General features: G+C 49.7%; 1 long non-coding RNA gene across 1 annotated transcript in view; it reads left to right on the forward strand.

Moving 5' to 3' along the window:
* Positions 1-494: 494 nt before the first annotated feature.
* Positions 495-24,254, forward strand: part of LOC115945320 (uncharacterized) — a 45,430-nt gene continuing 21,670 nt past the window's right edge. Inside the window, exons 1-2 of the long non-coding RNA XR_004549885.1 lie at positions 495-633; positions 8,381-8,727. This is a non-coding gene — a long non-coding RNA (uncharacterized lncRNA). The remainder of the gene's footprint in view (positions 634-8,380; positions 8,728-24,254) is intronic.

Raw genomic sequence — 24,254 nt, forward strand, 5'->3', positions numbered from 1 at the left:
ACGTTCCCATTATTGCACAAAATCAACCCAGTTTCATCTCCTGTAACAGAACACGCCTTCCTTTGCACACCTTTTCCCAAGGAAAAGGTTAACTTTGTGGTGGTGTCTGTAAGTGGCATGCAGAGGACTGCCTGTAACTCTTACTTGCTATGGCAAGCCTGTGTTATCCATACTGAAGTGTCTGTTGCTTCTTTTGTGAGTTCTTAAAAGTTTTAACTAAAACATCACTTTCTCTGCCTTTGCTTTATTTGCCTCAAAATAGTGATTCATAAAGATAGATTTTTATAATTAAGGTAGAAATGAGAAATAACCCCCTATATATAATTTAAAATGTTGAAATTATAGACACTATCTAACTTCTGCTTTAAATCACGGGAACAAACTGTTCCCTATTACCAGCCCTAATTAAATCCATTTTTCTGTGAGTCTTTGGCAAATTCCATTTTAGTAAAGTTGTATTAAGCCCTCTTTTATTTCTTCTTGCTTTGCAGAATTCTCTGTTTGAGATGAATAATAGGTTGAATATGGTATGTGGCGGCTCTGTAGGCTCGGAAGATACAACATGAACATTGCTCTGGAAAGGTGGTGTAACGGCGCTACTGAGGACTTAGAAGCATCTCCTCTACCAGACAGGTAGGAGCATTACCACCATTCTGGCTTGAGGAGTTTATATGTGGTGCAAGAACTGGCAAATGCTGTGCAGCAAAGAGACTGTGGAAGTGTAGAGAAGGCTGGAGAAGGGGCAGAGGGAATCCCCTCCATACACATTTGGGTGTTGCACGCTGGAGGTCTATGTGCCCTGTGGTACTGTCCTTGGTCTTTTCTGAGGAATGAGCAGTTTCAGAGGGGTGGAGAGGATGAACCTTTCCAAGGATTGCTCTGCTTTCCTTCAGTATGTGCAGGAATGGAGATGTGCTTTCTGCCAGGCTGTGCTGAGCTGCCTGTAGCATCTGTCTGTTTGTGTCAAACCTGCTCAGCAGAGGCCATGCTCCTGCAGAACAGACCTGTTTCTGCACATAGATCAAAACATGGCCTTGGTCACAGGTCCTGTGCACAGACAGCTCTGTTAGGGTGATGCACATTGATGACCTGACTAAGGAATCAGTGCTCAGAACCCACCTGAAACAGCCTCTTATCTTGCAGTCCTTGTGTGTGAAGATTAACTTACTCCCAATAACCTGCAGCAGTCCCAGAGCAGCAGCTTACTCCCATCCTCAAGCGGCTCCATCAGTCATTTACTGTAACGATTGGCTTCAGCCTTCGATTTCCTCTGTGGAGCGTATTGAAAAGAGAGAGGCTGAGCTGTGAACATTAATAACAATGAGTAATAACAGTGCGAGTTCCACAAGCTTTAACAATCAAATGAATCAAAAATCAGGAGAGTTTCATTAATAAATACTTGCTGGGGTTAGTTGACATGGAGCTAGTGCCAGAGGTGTGTGTATCAGTTAAAGGCACTTGTGTGATTCATTCTCAGACCTTTTGCTTACCTGGTATGTCCCCTACTGTCCTCCATTGTCTGCTGTGGAGGGGGCAGGGGTCAGAAGGAGCAGACGGCTTGGGCTCTGGTGCTTTGTTGGTGTCTGTATTGGGTTTATGTGGCAAGGTTTTGGTAGTGGGGGTGTGTGAGGGTGGCTTCAGTGAGAAGACGTCAGATGCTGCTCCCATGTTGGACAGAGCCAGTTGCAGCCAGCTCTGATACAGACCTGCCCTTTACAAAGCTGAGCCCACAGGGGATGGTGGTAGTGCCTCTGTGATAACTTAGTTAAGAAAGGGGAAAAACTGCAACAAGAGACAGGAGAGAGGAGTGAGAAAATGTGAGAGGAACGCTGCAGACACCAAGATCAGTGAGGAAGGAGGGGAGGAGGTGCTCCAGGAGCTGCAGAGGATCCTTCTGCAGCCTGTGGTGCAGCCCATGGTGAGGCAGGCTGTGCCCCAGCAGCCCATGGAAGTCCATGGTGAGCAGATACCAACCTGCAGCCTGAGGAGGATCCCACATGAGAGCAGGGTGATGTGCCTGTGACTCCATGGAGAGCCCGCACTGGAGCAGGCTTCACATAGGACTGGGGACCCATGGAGAGGGGTTTTTTTGGCAAGACCACACTGGAGCAGTCTGCTCCTGAAGGAGCCCACACTGGAAGAACTGCAGCCCATGGGAAGGACTCCTATTGCAGAAGCTTGTACAGGACTGTCTCCCATGGAGAGGCTCCCTGCAGAAGCAGGGGAGGAGTGTGAGGAAGGAGCCTCAGGGATAATGTGTGATGAACTGACTGAAACCCGGATTCCCCGTCCCCATGGGCTCCTCAGGGGGAGAAGGTGGAGAGGTGGTGGTGAAGTGAGCCCAGGAAGGGAAGACTGGGGAAGGTTTTCAGACTTTTTGTTATTTCTCATTATCCTACACTGGTTTGATTGCAATAAATTCAATTAGTTTCCCCAGGCTGGATCTGTTTGCTTGTGATGGTAACTGCTGAGCCATGTCCCTGTGCTCGTCCCCTGCTCTGTCCTTATCTCCATCCAGAATCCTTTTGTCTTTTCTCCTCCTGTATCTGCTGGGAAAGGGGGTAATGGAGTGGCTGGGTGGGCACCTGGTGGCCAGCTGAGCTCACCCCACCATGGTGTCATGCTGCAGGGAGCACATGTTCTCCGGAGCAGGGAGGTGGGTGCTGCTTCCTCTTGGCACAAATCTCTGCTGGGTGCAGCAGCTCCGTGTGCCAGCTCTGCTTCACTGCCTCCCTCTTCCTGTGGGGTCAGATGAGCTTGTTACCCTGCAGAGGCCATGGTGCAGTCTGGGGTGACCTGTACCCCTTGAAAGCACAGGGGGAGTCTTGACAGATGCAGTCCCTGTGTGCTGCGAATGCAATGGGAGATCACTGGGGAAGGCCAGAGCTGTTACTGCAAGAATGCAATCGTGAAGCAGCCCTGGAATGTGTATTCTCAGTTAAAAGTGACCAATGCAGATATGAATTATTAAATCTATTAGCATGGGGCTGCCATAATGAAGTGTCAAATTCTTCATAAAGCAAATTCCTATTAAAATGACCTAAGATTAAAAGCAGGGTAGATTCTAAAATGATGGGAACTGAGAGGATTGAGAGAACGCAGTATTGATCATCCACACCAGTCATGTCTGTCTCGATTTAGAAATATGAGAAACAGATTAATGAATTAATGATTCAGTGTCAAAAAGGGGCCCAGCAGGAGCAGGTCTATTTAAATCATGTGAGTGTAAGGTCCTCGGCAGCATCGGGAGCAGAAGGAGGATGGGAATGAGCAAGGGGCTGTGTTTCAGTGGTACAAAGCCCCAGCACAGGCAGAACAGGGAAGGGATGGGCCAGATTTTAACACCGTGTCAGAAGGTGGGCATTGAAGGTTTGGGTTCTCGGGCACGCAGCACAGGTAGGTAGCTCAGAGGTAGGAGGAAGCAGCGGTATCCATTGGGTTGAGGCTCTTGTATTCCAGCTCAGCCATTAACTCACCACAGATGTGATGGGTTAACCCTGGCTGCCGGCAGGCACCCACCAAGCAGCTCTCATTCCACCCTCTCCGGAAGACTGGGGGAAAGTGAGGTGAAAAAGCTCCGGAGTGAAGGTTTGGAGAGGGGATCACCCACAGTTACAATCACAGGCAAGAGATTCATTTACTGTGCTGCAAACTAAACTAGAACAGGATAGTGACAAACACAAACACCTCACCCCTGCCCTCCCTTCCTCCCAGGCTCACTTCATTCCTTCACCCCCAGCTCCTTTCCTTCCTCTGAGTGGTGCAGGGGGACAGGGAATGGGGGTTGGGCTCAGTTCTTTATGCTTTGTTCTGCTGTTCCTTCACCCTCATGTCCTTCCCTGCTCCAGCATGGGATCCCTCCCATGGGAGACAGTCCTTTGGGAGCACACTGCTCCAGCCTGGGTCCTCTGCGGCCACAGTTCCTGCTCCAGTGTGGGCTCTCCATGGGGTCACAGCTTCAGGCACATCCACCTGCTCCAGCTTTTCCTTGCTCCAGCCTGAAGCCACATCCAGGACGTCAGAAAGTGCATTGGGGAATACTAAAAAATGAAACCAAGGTGCCAGGCAGAATCTCACACCCTGAGTTTGCCTTTTGGGAGGGAGGCTGGTGACAGGAACTGGTGAAAGATGTAGAAACAGGGTTAAGGAAAGCTTTGATGGAGCTTTTGTTTCCGGGAATAACAGTTACCAGCATTTGTTAGCATTCAGTATAAATTGGCATGTCTGTCAATCAGCTCTCACTTATGGTTTCATAACGGTCTCGGTGAGATCAAGTACCTTGTGAAGGCAGGATTTACCCAGCAGGATTCTGGTCCCCACATGGCCACTTGCTCTCTGCTCTCGTCGGGGCTGGTGCAGTCCTGAGTGCTGCAGCACCTCCCGGCTCAGGCCATGGCAAGGCAGAACTGAGTTAATTGTGTTAGCAGAATGGGTTTTAAACCATTCCAGAGTGTTCTGTCAGCCTGACAGGTGAAGGGAATGCTACAAAATGAATTTTGTTGACAAAATAATTTCAGGGTGTTGATAAAATGCATTTTGTCTTCAGATGAGAAATACCAGAGTGACAAATGCTATTGTCCTTAGCAGGGTTTTTTTAGCTGTCAGTCAATTATTCCCTTTCTAAGCCAGCCTGTGATAGTTCTTCGTGTCTGAAAAAGCTTCTGTAAAAGATGGCATAAAGCTCTGGAGGACAAAGCGATTAAACTTTGATTTGGTGCTCTCACACTGAAAGCAGCTTCGGTCCTGCGAGGAACAAGATGGGTCTCTGTGCAGTGGGACCAGATGAGGTGTGTGATGGGGCTCGGCTGTGCCTGTGCGGGAGTGAGGGGGTTCCGAGCTGTCCGTCTGGAGATGTGCTGTCAGACGTGCTTCTGGTTTCTTACTGGGATCTGGGGTTCAACACCCACCCCCTCCCCTTTTGTCCTGCAGCACAGAAAAGGAAGGAACACTCTTATGTATGAACTGGACTCTACTGGGATTTTTGAGGGAGCTTGCACTCAAGGAGATAGTATTGCTTATAATGTAATGATGCTTCATTGCCAGGTTATAGTTATTTTCTTCTTCATCAATGCTGGCATAACTGATTACATTAAAACATAAATGACCTTGTTGGAGCAGATACTCTTTGTAAGTGAGCGTGCCACTCGCATGAGTCCGTGAAATGACACTTAGCTCCTTAATATGTGGAACATCTGTTCTTTGTTTTTGAAATAGTCAGCTCACTTCCTCACTGCCTTCACTTCCCAGGGCCAAAGCCATCCCTGGAATAACATTTAAACTTCTCCACTTTTGGCTGCATGGACTTCTGAAACCACTGACAAGAACACCAGGATTCAAAACTACAAATCGTCTGAAATCCCAGTTACAATAATGTGTGAGAACTAACTAATGGCAGTTAATGGCACTGGCTAAGGAATTCACAAAAGCACAGTTTCTCTCTTGGAATTAGAGCAGTGGGATGCTAGCAGCATCAAGTATGCCTTCAGTCTTGCTTTTAAGAGAGGTTGTTGCTGTAGGCACAGTAGGGTTGAACCCCCTCCAAGCTGTGCAGTGACTGCCCCATCCAGCCACGCCACCAGTAGAGCTGGCTGCTGTGTGGTGGCTGCGCTCACTGCAGCAGCACTCAGACTGCTCCAGCACTGCCTCGGGAGGGCCAGGGAGGAGATGAGCTTCCTGAGTGGTACTGAGCTCTGGTTGTTTCTCTGCTGAAGAACAGCTTCAGCACTGTCTGTGGCTTGTGCCATGGACGCTGCTATGGGCAGAACGTGCCTCAGGTGGCAGACGAGCCATGCTTGGCTCCTCAGGCACAGATCGATCCCTCCAGCTTGGTTTTGGGCAGCAGGGAAACCCGGAATGACCATTCTCCAAGGCAGCTGGGGCAGCTGATATTGTTTGCTGACTGAACTTCAACAGAGCCATGCTTTCGCCTTCCATGTTGTCTGTCTTTAGCAGGCAGATAGCAGGAGCCTGGATCCTCCTGCTGGGGCATGGAGGACAGGGGGGATCAATTCTTACTAATCTGCCTTCAGTTCACATCTGCCTTTCAGGCTGCTTGGTCCCGTGGTGCAATCACAACAATGTTCGGATAACACCCTGGAACCAATCATTTTTATGGGAACACACATAGTATAAAAGGTCTGACTGTCTGTGCACACATATACCATCAGTGGCTATTACCCAATAAAGCTGTCAGATAGAGAAACATCACAGCAAGTCCTTGAACAGTATCTCTTCAAGTTTAAACAGAGCAAAAGCTCCTCGCAACTCATTTCTCATAAAAATAAAGAAAAGAGGATCAATATGAGCTGAATGAATGAATCAGGGTTGCTTCCTGTAGACAAGGAGAGGAATAAGGTTTGTGGCTGCAGGTGCTGGCTTTGGGAGGACAGCCCCAGGCCATACGAGTCATCCTGACAGACATGGCAAGAGCCACTGCCAAACGCCAGTGCTGGCCACATGCATTGACTGGAGAAGAGCAGGAGCCCAGGGTCCTTCCCGAGAGCTGCCAGGCCAGGGTACAGCCAACCCTCTGCATCTTCCACAGTGAGAACAGTGTTGGCACAGTGACAGCCCCGGAATGAGGAGCTGCTCTGCTGCACTGGTGTCCTCATCCCATTGTTTTCAGCAGTTCCTGGCCCCAAAAGGAGTGGTAGAAAGTGCTTTAATTTCCCTGTAGTGATTAGGAACACACTGCCTCCTTTGTGACATACTGTCTCTGCTTCTGAGGCTCCTGCACACTGAGCCCTTTACATTGTCTCTTCACAGTGAGTCCCACAATGCTCCATTTAATGGATGTTATTTAGGTTGAAGGGTAAGCAGCTTAAATGCTTTGCTTCCTAGCATCTGTGTCCTGTTAGAGCCATCTCTTACTCTCAATTGCACATTTTGTTACATGAACATGTTTAGATACAACAAGGGTTTTTCCTCTCCAAATATTTATAGTGATGACTTGTGATGTAATCAATGGGGTTTGCAGAATCTCATCCTGCACCATTGCGTCTTTATTCTTCAGAATGGTGCTTGCTGCAATATTATAGTTTGGGCTGACAAGGTAAAGCTGAGTTAAAACAAATTGCACATTATCTGCTCCCATCCTGTTGCTGAGATTGCTGAAGAGAACAAAGGGAACTCTATCAGAGAAGCTCTTCTCCCTCCTCCAGGCAGAGGAGTGGCAGCTACTGAGGCAGCTCTGACAGAAGCTGTGCTGGGATGGGGCTCCTATTCCCTCATGCCAGCTCTGAACCAGGTTTCCAGGTCCTTGTGCATCTCTCCTCTGTGCTAGATCCTGAGCACACCTTTCCCAACCCTTCTTCAGTCTTTGCTCAGTCAGCACCTGGAGGATCTCCAGAATTCAGTGCATTGTTATAGACCATGCAGGAGGATGGTCCAAGCTCTCCTGCATTGCACCCCTGGAGGTGCAGCAGTAGCTTGCACCCGCTGTTGCCTCCTTGTCTCCTTCACCCAAGAACCAGTGCAAGGAGGAACACTTTCAGAGAGTTGGGATCACAAGACAGTTTGCACCAGTGTTTTACAGTATATATATGGTGGGTCACCCCCTGTTCTGTGTCGGGGGAACCCAGCTAATGGCCCAGGGAACAGGGGTCTGCAGCAGTGGAGCAGGGCACACACATCTCTCCCGGCCTCTTTCAGATGCACACAGAGCCTGGGGCCACCTTGCTGAGGCTGCACCTGCACCTGCAGCCCTGCCCAGCCCAGTAAGGATGCTGTTATTAAATGTAGGGCTTGACAGTGCCAAGCAGGACCAAAATAGGACCGAAATTACAAGTGCAGCAGCAAAGCTGATGTGGTTCTCTGTTAAGCAACTCTGCTGTATACCCCATTCCATAGAGCTCTGAGGAGGCACTGCAGATTCCCTGCCCCATCCCATTCAAAGGAGCCCTGTCTGCTTTGAAAGCCTTTTTTCCTTCCAGAATATCAAGGGTTTGGTTTCTTTGGACCTGACTGCAAAGCCAGGAGGTCTTTGTGTGCATTTCACAGGGCTCTGTCCCGGCAAACAGGCTCCTTTGGTTTTCAAGCTAGTCAGGCCCAGGACTTACTCTCTGTTCTCTCCCTTTGTATCACTGCTCTCTTGCAGCAAGGTGCTGCAGGGGGGAGATGAAAAGAGGCTTGGAAGTGTGTTTCTGTGAAAGTGTGGATTTATTTTTAGATCTCTTGAATTATTTACTTTGTCTGCCTTTTTTTAATGACAGTTTATGACTTGTTCTCTTTCCCAAGGTAGTGCTTGGCATGAAGGGAATTAATTACATGAAGAGTAAATGCATCTGATGTTAATTTTCAAGTCAAGTCTCAGCTTTGCTGAAATTCCAGACAGTAATGGTTTACAAATTAAACTGATTTGTGTTCTTTCTTTGTAAAACAGGAACAGAAAACACACTGCATGAGAGAACCTGCCTTTGAGGATGTATTCCCTCAGCTAGCAGATATGGCTGTGAGAGATCAGAGTGGCAGCCCCGCAGCTGTGTGTGGAGTGTGACAGACTCAGCAGCTCACCAGCAGCCTGGCAGGGACTGGTTTCAGTGGCAAACTGCTGGACTGTGGCATGAGCTGCTGCTTTGAGCTGACAGCTGCTCCTGTCTGTGAGAGAGCACATGGCCTGTGCCCTGCCAGGAAAACCTCCTGCTTCAGAGCACTTGAGGTACTGATACCATCAGAGCTGAACTGAAGAGGATCCTGCTCTGTCTGTGCCGGTGCGTGGCCAGAGGACAGGTGAGGCTGTGCTTTCTGGGAGAACTGAACTACCACCAGCATCCATGGATATACTGGTCCCCTCTGTTGTTCCATCCAAGGGCACAGTCAGCATTTCAGGTCCTCCCTCAAGGAGGTTGGAATGATCTCCCATCAGCTCAGGAGCTCGGTGCAGGAGGTGTGCAGTCAGCTGGAGCATGGTGCTGGCTGGCTGGGGTGCAGGAGATGCTGCTCTCCAGCCCGGGAGCAGTGGCCTTACAGCTGCTTGCCAGCCCTCAGTAACTTGGCCCTGCAGGCAGCTAACATGGGGAGGGTCATAGTTATTTTAACTCTTCATCCATCAAATCCAGTTTCCATCCCTGGAATGACAACTTGTATGTGATGCTGTGGAAGAGGGCAGCTCCTTCCAGCCTTCAATGCTGCTTATAGGCAATGGTGCCCTGTGCAGCTTGGCAGAGAGCAGATCTGGTTTAAGTGTGGTGTTTGGTTTTCATGTGCTGTAGTATTTACTGTCTGAGCTCCTGGGTCTCCGATTTCCAGCTCCTGTGTTTAGGTCTGATGGGGATGACCCCAGGAGCAGAGCGAGAATCCCTGCTGGGGTGAAACTGCTGCCGGTGAGGCACTGAGCTGGGCACGTGGCAGTATGATGCATGTCTCATCTGCAGTATGATGCATGTCTCATCTGCATCATTTCATCTGCTTTTAACAAGCAGACCATAGTGTAGGGTGTCTGAGTGAATTTAATGTTCTGGGTCTTGTTCTGAGGAGCAATGACCGCTGGGTGCCCCATTATCTTTTTGCTCGTGTGTGTATGAAACAAAGTCATCTTATGTTTCCTGTACCTTATGGCCCATATCTGATAGCGGAATGTAAAATGGGTTTATGATTTAGAAGTAGAAAAGGTTAATTCTAAATAATAATAAAAAGTTAAAATGCAGAATAGAAAAGTTGCTTTAGTTTCTATGGGTTCCACATCATTTTGGCTCCTTTCCTCAAGGCTTTAGTATAACTCAATGAGAAAATTGCATTCAAATCCTGTGGGCTGCTCTGCTGTGGCTGAACTGAAGCTGAGGGAGATGCACAAAGTAGTTTTATAGAAGCTGTTTGGATGGCTGCCTGCTGGGGGAAGCACTCAGTGCTCTGCTGTCTCTTGAGCAGGACAGAGATGGGACAACAGCAGGCTTGTGGTATGAAGGGAGGACACAGCTGTGTGCTCCTGAGGCTGCAGTGCTGCACTGATGGTTCCATGGGACCGGAGTGCACAGTGGCCTCTGTGTGCACTTCCTGACCCTGGGATCCTTGTTGAGAGCTACAGGGAGGAGCTCATCAGATGGCTTCTTGCTCAGAGTGTGATTCTTGTTTTGTATGGGCTGTTGGCTTGCTGATGACCGTTTACCCTCCTGGGGCTGCTGAGCATCCAGTGCGGTGGTCTGAGTCCTCACAGGTGGAAGGAATACCAGTGAGATTTTACCATCTAGCCCAGACCCATGGGCACTGCTCCTGCCCCACTCCTTGGCCTTGCCTGGGGTGCTTGCTGGGCTCCAAAACTTCCCTTGAGCACATGCACAACCAAGCTGTGGCTTTGCCTGTACCACACAGGTCAGAGCACCATGGAAGGACCCTCATGTGCACAGGCAAGGTGCTCTGCCTCGCTGTCCTGTGAATGCTGTGTGGTCTCAGCTTCTGGGCTTTGTGAACAGAGAGGTTAAAATCATGGTCTCTGCCCCTGAGGGGCCCTTGGGAAGGGCTCTGCAGGGAGAAGGACGAGCAGGGCTCGGCACAAGCACTGCACAGGGTGAGCTGCAGGGCTCAGTGCTCTGCAGCGCTTGACTGATGCACTTGGGGCTGTGAGCATGCAAAGGACTTGGGCTGATACTCAGTGCTGACATTCCAGACATGACTAAGCCATTCTGATGACAGAGATGGAATCTGACAGTTTTACTATTCAGTTGTTTCTTATAGATTTCAAATAAAAATAAATTGGCTTCTTTTAAAAGAACAAACTGTGGAAAAGCTTTTGTGAGCAGGAGTGGTCTCTGAAGCGTGGCAGGCAGCCCTGTGTTCACAGCCACCTAACAAGCTTCTCGAGGCCCAGTGCAGAGGGGACTGGACTGAAAACCAAAGGCCTCTGCTCAGCTTTAGCTTTACCTTGAGGCACCTGGGGAAAGGAATGCACAGGAGGAAGGGCAGGAGGTTTTGGAGTCTGAGCACCCCTAGATGCAGACTCATCCCCAGCACCATCACTGCAGCCAGTGCTGCCCAGCCCAGCAGTGGGCACGTCCTGCTGCAGCAGCAGCAAGACCCTGTGTGGACATGGCAGTGTCTCAGTGCCTTTGCTCAAGTGGCTGGCTAGAGAGGCTGGTGGTTCTCCTCAGGCTCTTTGCACCTTTTAGCTTCGCTCCTAAGGACTGGTGTGTGCTGGGCTATCTGTTTATCAGCTGGAGTTGGCTAATGAAGGTATAAGTATTCTGGATTCTTTGAAAGACTTTGTTTGCAAAGACCTGGGATATATGAGCAAATGGCTGTAGGGAAAATGCCTTTCATCGTTTGAGATAAAGAACATCACAAAGCCTTGGAGATCTCACTTCATTCAGGAATTAAATAACAAGTGTCATCTGGTGTCAAATAAGTTTCATTTAATAGGTCACTCACTTAAATAAAGTTTCTGTGGAAATCAATATCACTTTCTCCTGCAGCTGACAGCTCCAGACATTGAAAATGGCGTTTCCACATCAGGTTTATTTAATTTTACGAGGAAGAATCCCTCCCACACCTTCTTGGTCTGGGCAGCGCTGGTACAAGGTTACCAGTCTGCCAAGCTGGAAACCTGCCCTGTCCTCACCCATGGCGATGATGAGAGGTCACTGTGGCACAAGCTCCGCAGGCCCATGTCCCTCAGGGTGCCACTGTCACATTGGGATGTATCTGAGGTGTGTCCACAGCTCACTGAAGGAAACGGGGGTGAGTCATTGTGTAATCTCTTACAGATGAGTCTGGCAGGGCAAGATGCCTCATCCTATGTCTTAGTGGAACCAGACCTTCTGTAGAGGCAGGTCTGTGGGCTGTGGAGACCGGAGATTGCAACAGGGTCCCTGTGTCCAGGGTAGGTTAATCCTGTAGTTTCAGCCTCCCTCAAGAAAATGGGACACCTTTGCTCCATGATTGTTATTTCAGTCCAATAGTATCCCAATGGGAAGGGAGGAGATGCTGGCAGTTTTCTGCGCCATCCCCAAGAGAGCTGTGTGTAGGAAATGAGAGCTGTTATTATTCCTACTATAGTGAAATAATTGTTTCTGAACACTTGCTGTTTCCTCCACTTGCTTTTCAGTCTTAAGCAATTTCTGAAGTTGACACACCATCTCCAGTCACATTTGTCTTGTTGTGTGCCGTGACTGATGCAATTACAGCTGACACTCTCACTGCTTTTTGCACAAACGCCTTCAATTGCAGGCTAGCAGATGACCCCTGGAATGGGCAGCAGGAGACATCGATGCCCTAAGCTCCCTCCACAGGAAAGAGTTGCTGGCTCTCAGGGTAATGCGGGGCCAATGTCAGGGTTTTAAATCAAAGGCTTTTGTGCCGGTGGTGTGCAGGGAGCAGTGTTATCACTCACTCTTGCACAGCCTGCATGTGGACTTTCCCTGCTGTTGCTTTTGGCCATGACACCATCTGCAGCTGACGAGGGTGACTGTGCTGGAGCAGCCATCAGCTGAGCACCAGGCATGCTGCTGCCCCTGCCCTGACACAAGCAGAGGCAGAGGGAGCAGGGTTGGGTCTGGTCCTGCTTCACACCAGGCTCTGTGAGGGGAAGAGCAGCTGAGGTGCTGGGGCTCCTGTGCTGGCACAAGGGACCTTCACCCAGCCTGACAGGGGCAGCTGGTGTGGAAACTGCATCTCCTTGGAGGGTACTGCTCCGGAGGGGCATGTCCATGGGCAGCAGGGGCCAGCTCTGGTGCAGGCTGGTCCATGGCTGCTGGGTACCAGCTCCTGCTGTACCTGGGAGAAGCTGCTCGGGCTGCAGGAGGGACAGGTGTGGCTGTGCCCAGTCCCATTGCTCTGAGGCTGCAGGAAGGCACTTCCAGGATGTGGTTGGAGCAACTGGTAGCAGCAGCTGACCCAGAGCTGGAGGTTCCCCACTCCCCACCTGCCAGGCAGGATTAGGTGCTATGTAAAACCGGCCAGGCTGTTAATGACCCCTTTCAGACCCAAACTGACCGTCTAACTTTGCACAACTCACTGAGATTCCATTTTACTCAAGGAAATAAAAATAATAGTTTAAACCATTTCAAATATAGCTGTAAATCCCTAACAACATTAACCTTTTCCAAAGCATTAAACTGATCCCTGGTGGATTCTCAGAATTACTATTAGGAGGAAGCACGAGATACTCTCTCCAGAACTTCATGTTCCTAAAGTAAATAACAAGACACACCGAGTGTGGGTTTTATTAGCTCTGTGTGTGGTGCCTGTCTGCCTCATCGCCCTATCCTGAGTCATCAAACATTAGCACTTGCTGCACTATGAAGGCAAAAGTCCATGCAGAGGATCAGGGATGTGAGGAGGGGGACCAGGTGATGCCTGGGCTCAAAGAGGGAGCAGGGAGCATGGGAACAGAGGGACTCACACAGCAGAGGCCTCTGAGGAGGTGTGAGGCTCTGCTGTCAGCAGCACAGGGTTACACCTCCGGTGCCAGGCTTTTTGGTCCTGAGTAAGAGAAGAAAGCCGGATGCTCTCACCGTGTACCTGTGGCAAGCAGAGAATGGATGTTTCATAGAATGAATTCTAACAGCATCAGATGCTTTCACCAGTGTCTGTGACTCATTCAAAGGGCCAGTGAAAGAGTGGCACAAGCCCATATTCCAGGGAAATGCTGTCAGGTGACTCATGCTGACTGGACAGAGCTCTGACCCTTGTCTGCAGGACCCCAGTTCTCTCCATTAGTTATGTTTCCATGGGCAGATCCCATGAGATGTAGATGAACCTGAGATAAATACAGTTTCTATAGAGTCTGGCTCTTCCTTAGCAGAAGAAAGTGTACTGATGCAGGTTAACAAATGTCTTACAGGTCTCGTTTGGTCATGTTTATCCATAGGTGACCCTCTGTTTTCAATATGATTGTACTGGAGGGAACAGGAAGGGTTTGCTGCAACAAATTCCTTCAGCTGCCCAAAGCCCAGTCTAGGGCTTGATGCTTAACATGCTGCTGCAGTACAGACACATCCTTTAAGCATCAGGAAAGAGATGTGGATCAGGGTTTTTTTTTTCCTCAAAAAATGACATTTTGAAGTAGGTTAAACCTACCACTTTTCCACATTTTCTCAGCAAGAGATTTTGTCTGGCTGGTGTACGTGCTCTCCATGGGAAATTATTTATGAGCTCTTCTGTACCCCATCTACTTTTCTTGACGTAACAATAGGGGATCTGGGGAATGACCAAGGCTAGGTTTATAGTCTCACTTCAGTTGTAGTGCCAAGTTACTCAGCACTTCGTTTTGTTAGTGTCTGAACCAAAGTGCAGTTTCCCTTAGTAGTGTCCTTCAGACAATAGGTGTCTACCACTTTACTAATAAGGTGCTCCAATCCCAAAAGAAATCAGTGTTTCATTTCAGAGATGGTCATTCTTTGCTCTCCCTCCTTTTGCCATTCTTATGAAGACAAACTTTTTTAGGGGGCATGGGAAGAAATAGATTTCCATTGGAGGACTGTGAAAAAACCTTGTCTGCTTCAGCTACCACATCCTGTTCAACTCTGAATAACAGGCCAGGTCACTGTAGAGCAGGGTCGTCAGGGTTTAAGTGATCATATATATGAATATATGTGAAAGCATATTCTTTGTTGGAGTCCCATCCAAATATTTGGCCTAAGCTTCCGCAGTCCTAGTGGGAGGTGTAAGATGTGACTGTTGTTACTGTCCTTGCTGGGCAGATGCAAAGCTGTAACTCAGCCTCTTGCTCACAGCCAGCCATCTCCGCTGGCACTCCTACATTGTAATGCATGCTTTACTGCTTGTCAATATTTTAACCTTTCTGGCACATCATCCCCTAGGGCAACCTTAATAATACAGCTGATAATTATCCTCCACATGAATAAAGTTACCGCCAGGGTCCTGTATAAATCACATAGAAAGATGGCAGATTCCACTGTCTGGTCATCACGAAGCAGGAAGAGGCACAGATTGTGACAGCTTAATGGGGAAGGTAATAAAGCCAACAGTAAAGTCATTTATAATATAAGCAATGATTCTCAGGCCCTTCTATTTGTTTTCATGCTAATAGAAGATAAATGTCAGATTAGGAACAAGATCTGAAATTTCCATTAAAAATATTTGGGAAATGTCATTAAATATCAGCAATTCACAGCTCAAGAAGTGGCAGCGTGGGGCTTACGGGGATAACGGGATGTGCTTACTGAGGATAACAGGATGTGCTTTGCTGTTTCCTGGGGAGCTGTGAGGAGTAAAGTTTCTACAGTGCTGAGAGCACCAGGACCCTGTGCTGTCCCTGCAGGCAGCAACTACCCCTCACTTCAGGAAGGAGGAAGATGCTGTGTGATGCCTCCACAAGAGGAAGCTCCTGGACGCTAGTGGGGAGTGGGACAGATCCCTATCAGGGATCCCCGAGCTGTATTCCTCCTGACTGGGTGGCAGGCTGCAGGGTTCCCAGGGAGCACAGCCTGACATTGTAAGCAGAAAGAGGAAGGCTCCAGGGCAGATGTGAAAAAGCCCTGCAGCAGTACCAGGGTGGTGAGAAAAGGGAGTGTGCATTATAGGGTATATGGCGGTGTAAGACACACTAGAAATACATGGAGGCCTGGTGTTTGCACCCTGCTGCTGCAGCTCATGGGTGCTGGGGTGCCCAGGTGCTGGATGGGGCATGCTGGGGAGCTGGAGCAGGTCAGGGCTGTCGTGGTGCTCCCCAGCAGAGAAGCTCAGGAGATGCCTGAGCATCCCCCCTGCACCCCAGCTGCCAGCCAGGCCAGCACTGCTGCGGCTGGAAAAGCAGGAATGGCTCTTCCCAGCAAACAGCCTGGCCAGGGCTGTCCTGGGTCTGGGTGGTCCCTTCAGCACAGGGATTAACCTGAGGATGCCTCTCTGATGCAGGCTGGGGAAGGGAGAGTGATGGAAGTCGTATTTGTGTCTGTGCTTAACACTGGTGGGGCTTTCTCTCACTTGCATTGCTCCTAAACAAGCACTTTGAGCTCTGAGCCCTGGTGCCTGTAAGCTAGCGAGTTCCTTATTGATCAAGTCTTGCCATTTGATCCCCTGAGCTGCCAGAGTTGCACAGAAGGGGTAAAATTGCTCCTTATACTTTAAACAATCAGAATGTTTTTGGTGCGTGTAGACCAGTATGATAAATACAGAGGCACAGCTGGGATGAGAATAGCGAAGAGCAGAGGGATAATTAACAGCTGCAACAGCACAAGCCAGTTCCCCAGCCCAGGCCCAGGAGGAACTGATCCATTCATCATGCTGCTCTCTGGGCTGATGCTGCAGCTCTGGGGTGTGAGCTATTGAATTACAGTCTCTAGGAAATATTGTTTAGGGGATGCTGAGGAAAGCTGGTAAACAACGTGCGGGAAGGTGACAGATATGTTTGCAGCTTCATGGAGTGTTTCCCAATCGAGAGCCCCATGTGAGGTTCCTGCACTGCCCTGGCTGCCAGGGGAGGTCACACAGCAGCCAGGGGAGGTCACACAGCAGCCAGCGGAGGTCACACAGCAGCCAGGGGCCTTGCTTAGTCCTGGTGACCGTTCTCTTTAAATGATGATTTCATTATGGAGCGCAGCACTAACAATGGCTGATGAATCTCAGGCTTAATGAAGCACCATCTGTGGTTCAGCTGCTGTAGAAAACAGCACAGAGAGAGCTCTGAACACTGGCACTGGACAGGATCTAGCCCAGACACTCCTTCTGGGCCCTCCTGTCCTTGGGGTGGTGTCACAGAAGATGGCACAGGGGCTCTGAGCTGCTGTCACATGGACTGGGTACCACTGGCAGCCTCCCATGGGCTTGCACCACAGCCACATGAAGCCTGGGATGGCGCAGGTGGCAGGATCTGCTCTGAAAGTCTCTCCTTGTGCATGTGATGTGTGTTGCCATGTTTGTGCCTCTGGCCTTGCCTCGGCGGGTGCCCAAGGCTGTGCTGAGCCTCCTCCCCATGTTCAGACAGGCCAGGGATCAACAAGGAGCACGGATGTGTCCCACACCCTGATGCTCATGTGGAACGTGAGCAGAGGGCAGCCAGAGGCTCTGCGCAGGGCATCTGCTTCCCCTGCAGCATGGGCTGGCTGAGCCCGCAGCTTTTATGGGCTGTGTTCCTGCTCCAGAGCAGTATTGTGGTTACAGGACAAACATAAAGTCACAGGATCACTGCTAAGACCTGAAGTAAAGAGTTTGGCTCATAAAAAATGTGTCACCCAAACAAAGAGAAGGAGAGTTATGACTTTCTGTTCTCCCTTCCTGGAGCCAAGGGGAGAGTGTGCCACTACAGCACATGCCTGAGGAGCTGACAGTGGCCGAAGTGGAGCATTTCACTGCCCCTGGAGAGGCCCTTTCAGAGTTATTTGTCATAAGTTTCTATTTAATATACTGATTAGGCCCAAGACTTGTAGACAGCCACTGACGGTGCATGTGAATTGACTTAAGCATTACTATGTATGACCATCGTCAGCTCTGCTGCCCAGGAAGATTGATACACAGAATGAATCTTCTCAAGCTGTTTCTGAAAAGATTCACGGCACTGCAGTGAAAGTGGCTTCCAATGGGAACCTCTGTGTACTGATGTCAGCATATATTTTATTCCTCTTGACTACAAGGGCTGGTTAGGTTATGAGCCTCCCACGGAAATGAACTGCATACAATTGCCAGATAATTGGCTCTTTTCCTTGTAGGCTGATGAAGTTATGATTCACCCCTGACTCCCCCAGGAGCAGCAGTCACAGCACCATGGGTGGTTTATCTCTCATCCAGCTGCACTTGCTTACTTCCCTTTCCTCCTGGCATGGCAGAAGGGAAGCCCCAAGAGCAGAAGGCAGGGGGCTGGGGCTGAGCATGGCTTGAACCCTGGGCTTGTCCGTGAGCGGGCACTGGCACTGCAGGACCACACAGCTCCACAGGCTGGTCCAGCTGGGCTGGGGAGCAGTGATGCTGAACATGGGCTGCTCTGAGCAGGTCCTTGGCAGCTGCGGCCCTGTTGTGCCCAGCTCTCCTGCCTGTGTCCCTGCACCATGGAGGAGTTTTGTGCTGTGGTTTGTCACAGCTTCTGCTCAGGGACATTCAGATCTGATGCTGATTGTATCCAGCTGTGGTGAAGGCTCGGGAGGCCTTTGGAAACAGCATGTCTCTTTGCCCCTCTCACATCCCTGTTTGATTTGGTCTGACACACAGAGAGCATAGGATGCCTGTCCTCCTCCTTTGGCCTTGCCCTTCCTCAGACATTGACCCTCACCCCAACACAGCTCCTCTGCTAGACATGCTTCATTCTGCAAACATGTGGCTCTCCTCTGTGCTGGCATTTTACAGTGGGACTGAGCAGTGCTGCTGCTTGCAGCCACCCTGTGCCTTGCTCTGCCACTCCTTGCAGGCTTGTAAAGCATCTTCACCCTGCATGAGTGGAGTCTGGGGTGAAGTGGGGCAGGGTGGTGGGAGGACCATCTGTGACCTCTTAGGTCGTGCTCTAGGAGAAAGCTTTCTCTAAAATGTGTTTACTTCTCTTGTGTCCTGAGTGCTTTTCCCTGCTGTGGGGACATCATTTGAATTGCAAGACACGGACCCTGCTTCACTGGCTGCGTATCCATCTCCTGGAGTGTCAGTCAGAGGTAGTGCATGGTGAGGATCACCCCAGCAAAGCCAGTGCATCCAGCAATGGGTAAATATGTGCAGCAGAGACTTTAGACAGGAGTTTGTATGCAGTTCTTCTCATAATAGTGGCAGCTGAGAACAACGTGCAGTGGAGTGTTACCCACCACTGACAAATGTAGAGCAAGGCACACTGGAATGAGCAGTCTGAATTATTCATATATCTTGCAGGTTCTGAATCAAGTGCAGCATTGTTGCAGGCAAGCCAAGTAAACTGTTCTATGTGTGCCAGGAATCAAAATACAAACCATTATCTAAGAATTCACAGGAAATGTAATAAGAAACAATACTGGGTGCATCACATCTTCATGCAAATGGCTGGCTCCTCCGCTCTTGCTTTGCATACTGGGTCCTTGATCATTTCCCTTTCCAAAAGGCACTGCAGGTAGCGTGAAGAGGGAGAGATGCACATCAAATCTGTGCAAGATAAATACATTTTGGCTGACTTGAGCAGGGACAAGTATGAAAGGGGACATGAGAGAAGAAACAAGCATCTCTGTTCAGAGAATATGATGTCCTAGCAGCACAATACCACCTGATACAGATGGTCTATTTAGCAGGTTTTTCCTAGATATGCTGTCCAAAGAGAAATTGGCCTCTGAAAGGCATGAGTTAGTTCTAAGCAGTGAAATCTGCTCTAGGAACATAAAGCTTTTGCTAACTGCTGTCCAAACATTGTCTCATCATGATGTGTAGCCAGTTTATCTGATGCTCTTCATCCTTCTCCTCTGCTATCAAACTGAAAACTCCTCATAGCCAGGCAAGATGCATCAGCACCTTCTCTGCATGGAGGCCATGGTTCCTTCAAGAAAATCAGAGCAAATTGTAATACACTGTTCAAGACAAAACGTGTAGAAAGCTGTTGCCATTCACTTTGTCACAGCAAGATGCCTTATTTCCAGTAATATCAATCATTTTTATGACATCACCAGCAAAACATTGCACTCATTTTTCACCATCTTGCATGATGAACACAAGAAATCCCTTCCAGGAGGGCTGACGGAGCCCTGATCTCAGTCTGCTTCCCAATGAGTATACCAAGCATAACTTGATTGAAGAGGGGAACCTCACTATTTTCCTTTCCTTCTGAGGATGCAGTTTGACAGTAGATGTTGTCATTACAGTGCTGTTGGTTTGCATATTCAGAGACTCTGTGTGCTTTCCACAGCTACCAAAAGACATAAAGATGGCTCTAGTGCAGTGCAAGATGCATCTCACCGACAGCAAATGTGTACGTGGAGCCTGTTCAGGATAACTCTGCACAAGATTTGGAGATGATTTGTACCATGTGCCCTTTTTTATAGAGAAACAATGATTTTTTTCTGGGCAAGTTACATTGTTTAATGTGTGCCTGTGTGCCAGAGCCCTAAAGAAGCAGCCTGAAACAGCTATTTCTGGGGTTGCTCAAGGTGTCCCCTCCTGGCACGCAGAGTGGCACTGTCAGTATGAGGAGGGTTAAACAGGGGTTCTGGGTTGCTGTGTTCTCTTGCACCCGAGGACTAATCCTGCCTGACCTGGGGAGCACTGAGCAGGAAGGATGAATCTCCAGGAGTGTGCACCCTGTGGTGTCTGACATCCAGAGGCAGGAGTTGGGCTGGTCCGGGCTGCTGGGGCCTGACAGGGCTTGTGCATTTACAGATGGATGCAGGAGAGCAGTGAGAGGCTGCTCAGTGCCCAGCTAACCAGGAGCGAAGAGGAGGGAGCTCCCTTCGCCTTTGACTGTGGCAGGTTTCCAGACCTCCTGTAACCGTCTCGAACAAGAAGGGGGGAGAAGGGAGCAGGGAGAGAGATTCCTCTGTGGACATTTGGAAAGCTTCCAGTTCTCAGTCGCTGGCATTTAATTAAGTCTGTAATCCTTCAACAGAGAGGTGCTCCCTGCAATCTTGTCAAAATAGACTCTTTTAAATAAATCAAGAATTAATAACGTTCCTTAATATTAAAGGTCACCAAGAAAGTACAAACTGAATGCTCTGAGCAGCAAATCCTGCCAGAGAGGCTTGGAGCGAGGGACTGCGAAAGAACTGGAAGAACAGAAACACAGTGATAAGTGATGTGGGATTGATCTTTGGTTCACCATTGGGCTGCTGGAAGTGTGGGAATGGGGGCTCAAGCCCCATCCCCACCGGATGTCTGTTCCCATGGCTGTGCCTCCCCAGGGCTCTGCCAGCTCACGGTCCTAGTGCAGGATGGTTTGTCCCTGCCTTCCTCTCCCACTGGCAGGCTGTGAGGGCCGGGGGCAGCCAGGACCCTGCAGTGTGCTCCGGGGGTCCCCATGGGCAGGAGCTCCTGGGCAGGATGTGTGTGGTGCTGGTGTGGGCCCGAGGAAGGATGCTCCGTGGAGCCTGCCTGCTCCTGTGGAGCGCTGCCTTTCTTGTGGGAGACAGGAAACCAGCAGTAAAGCTCTCTATGGGTTGTGGTAACAGGTTAAGTTCTGTTATTGAATTACATCTAGCTGAGGATTTTCTGGGAGAGCAAAGGTGAGGAGGAGGTTGGGTCTCTGCAAGGCTTGGTTGTCTTGTTTATCTGTTCATAATCCCATTAATACTTAGTGCATATTTCCTGCGCTGCATTTGACGGAAAGTACCAAAAATGGCCACAACTTCTCTGCTGGAGAATCTACCATTTATCCACCTAGAAACACCAGTAAGTGGTGCACATCATCCCCACAATCCCCTTCCCTGTTGTCACACGAAGAATTGCTTGACCCCTGCCATCCTGTAACTCGACAGTGATTACAATGCAGTCACCTGTATTTTGCCAGCTGGAGATATCTGTTGTCATGAACTCAGGGTTCAGCAAGTGCTCCCAAGGGGGGATCACTGGAAAACAGATTTACTTGTGTGGCAATAATTGAGAAGCTCATTTTATTCCAGTAAGGATCTTTCAACCACAATCAATTTCACATGCCATCATAAATAATGGAGGTCAGCAGAGCACTGCGAGTGCTTCAGCAAGCTCTGTTGACAATGTTAAAATGCAATAAGCGGCAGAGGGATGCAGCTCTGCCTGAGTGGGTATACATTAATGCTTGTTTAGAGAGTGTTTGATTGGCAGACTTAGCTCCTTTGGGATCTTTTTATGGTAAGTGCTCCCTATTTCTGTTGTTTGGCTATTGGGGTGGCTTGTCTAATTTCCTGGGTGCCTGGGGAGCTCATGGCAGCAGGACCATGAGCTCCCCATCAGTGCAGGGGGAGGCAGTGACTGGGGACCGGCCTCACCTCCCTCAGGGACTGATGCTTCATACCTGTGTATAGCTGTGCTTAGCCTGGGTCAATGTGCATTCTGTAAGTGATTAGCCCTGAGCCGTCAGTAAAGCCCACAGAGACATGAGAGCAGGACACTGAGTCATGATTCCCAGATCTCATTCCAGCTGCCCTCGGGATGAGCTGTCCAGGTGTCGCTCACAGTCACTTTTAGGAAAGCAAGATTTTGTTTCCGGTTTCCTGCCTTTCTCTTCCATGTGTCAAATCTAATTAGACATCATCTGAATATGGGCTGTGATCGAGTCACCTCCGAAATTCCCTTTGATGTGCTGAATCTGCAGAGTAACCTCAGTCTCTGGCTGTGCACCAGGTCTGTAGATGTGAAACCACCTTTGCTGTGCACTGAACTCCTTCCAGTCCTAAGTGATTGGAGGAGGCTCTGCCCCTGCTCCCATACAGAGCTGTGTACAACTGAGCACTGCAGATGCACTAGTTACTGTGTGCACAGGATCTGGGACATACAGAGCTGTGTACAACTGAGCACTGCAGATGCACTAGTTACTGTGTGCACAGGACCTGGGACATACAGAGCTGTGTACAACTGAGCACTGCAGATGCCTTAGTTACTATGTGCACAGGACCTGGGACATACAGAGCTGTGTACAACTGTGAGCACTGTACATTCATTAGTTACAGTGTGCATGGTGCGGTGTTGGGGCCACGTCAGTGCTCACTGTTGTTATTAATGAAGTTTTCACTCTCTGTAAGACTCATTTTGGGCAGCACCAACCCCGAGCATTCAGTTTGGCAGTTTTGCCAAGTGAATGCTTTGTGGGTCCAGGTGCAGACGTGGGATGTCTGTGCCTGGCTCCAGGAATGCAGCATCACCAGTGCTGAGCAGGCACTTGGCTGCTGGCATGTTCAACACTGATGGTTAGAGCCTGATGCAGGCAGCTCGGTGTAAATGTGGGCACATGTGCTGTCAGAGGCCCCACACGGAAGCAGCAGTTGCTGGCTCACTTGTCTCTAGCTGCCTGGGGCAGGTGTTAAGGAGGGCACATGTGGATTCTGTGTGTGGGTGTCATTCAACAGGTAGTTCCTGTGCAAATCTGCAGTATTCTCATTTTCTTTACCCTGCCACCCCTGTGGAGCTCAAAACCAGCCCAGCACTTCCTGTGCTATGCTCAGAGCAACTTCTCCAGGTTCTCCTTTGTTTTCTGAACAGCAGAGGAGTGGTTGTCCAGTCATGAAAGAGCTGCTGCTTTACTGTTCCCTGCCTTCTGCAGGGGCCTGGCACTTCCTGCAGGATCCACAGTAGATGCATAAAGCCTGGCAGGCTTGTGAGCTTCCCACACAGCCACTTCCAACAGGGATCTTGCAACCTCAGTGTAGTCTGTAAAAGAGCAGGGGGATACGAAACTAACTTCGTTAGCAGCCAGAAACCTCTCTGGTCTGTACATTTATTTGGGTAAATAACGAGAGCAGGATTTCTCATGCTTGTTCAACAAGTTAATTCAATTTGAGTTCTGTCTCCCAGACATATGCTCCTGCGCTGCTCATAAAGCTCTAGGTCGGTAAGCAGAAGGCAATTTTCTTCCCAGGCTCATGAAGTCGTGGGGAGGTGGTGACAGGGTATTTGTCACTGCTGGAGACCGCACAAACACCGCAGACCCCTCGCTGTGGGGCAGCAGCAGCTGCAAGTGTGTTCATCACACCCAGCCTGTTGGGCTGAATGCTGGGCAAGACAGGAGGTGCAGGGAGGGTGCGGGTTGGTGTGTCAGCCAGTGGCCCTGCAAGGGACCAGCTCTAGAGGAAGGACAGTGGGGATGTGTCCTGCCACCACTGGCTGTGTGTGAGTGAAAGGGCAGAAAACCAAGGAAGAAGAATCTGACCCTAAATGGAAGAAATCTGGGGCTCCCCAAGGTTCACTGCCTGCCCGGCTCTGTTCCCAGTGTACTCTGATTGTCTCCGTTTCTTGCTGTTGTGCCAGTTCTGATGTGTGGGACTCCAGGTCTCTGCAGAGCAGGGTATACAGAAACCCTGGAGGTGGGACCTTGGTCTTCTGTCCAAATGGAAGCTGTGCACTGCCACTGCTCCCAGCACTGCATTCCCAGGCATCTCTCTGTGTATGGAGGCGTGCCAAAGCCCTTCTTGGCTTCTAGTCACTGCTGTTCTGGGTGGTAAATGAGAACAACGTTACTGCATGAGCATGGGAGGAACATGTAACACTCAGGCAATGCTGAGCAAATCTGTGCTGCAGGCAGATCGAATGACCCCACACTGGTGCATCCTTCCCAAGGAGCCGAGGAGCTGCCCTTGCAGGCTCTGCCAGTGCCAGTGCCTGTGCCTGTGCCTGTGTCTGTGCCAGTGCCTGTACATGCAGCTCTGTGGGAGAAGGCGCAAGGATGTGCCATGTCCCCAGCAGATCCAAACCTGACGGGGCTGGCAGCTCTGGGAGCAAGGCAGGCTGCTGAGAATGACATTGCCTTT

This window comes from Melopsittacus undulatus, chromosome 8 (assembly GCF_012275295.1).
Source record: "Melopsittacus undulatus isolate bMelUnd1 chromosome 8, bMelUnd1.mat.Z, whole genome shotgun sequence".
Taxonomy (NCBI): Eukaryota; Metazoa; Chordata; class Aves; order Psittaciformes; family Psittaculidae; genus Melopsittacus; species Melopsittacus undulatus.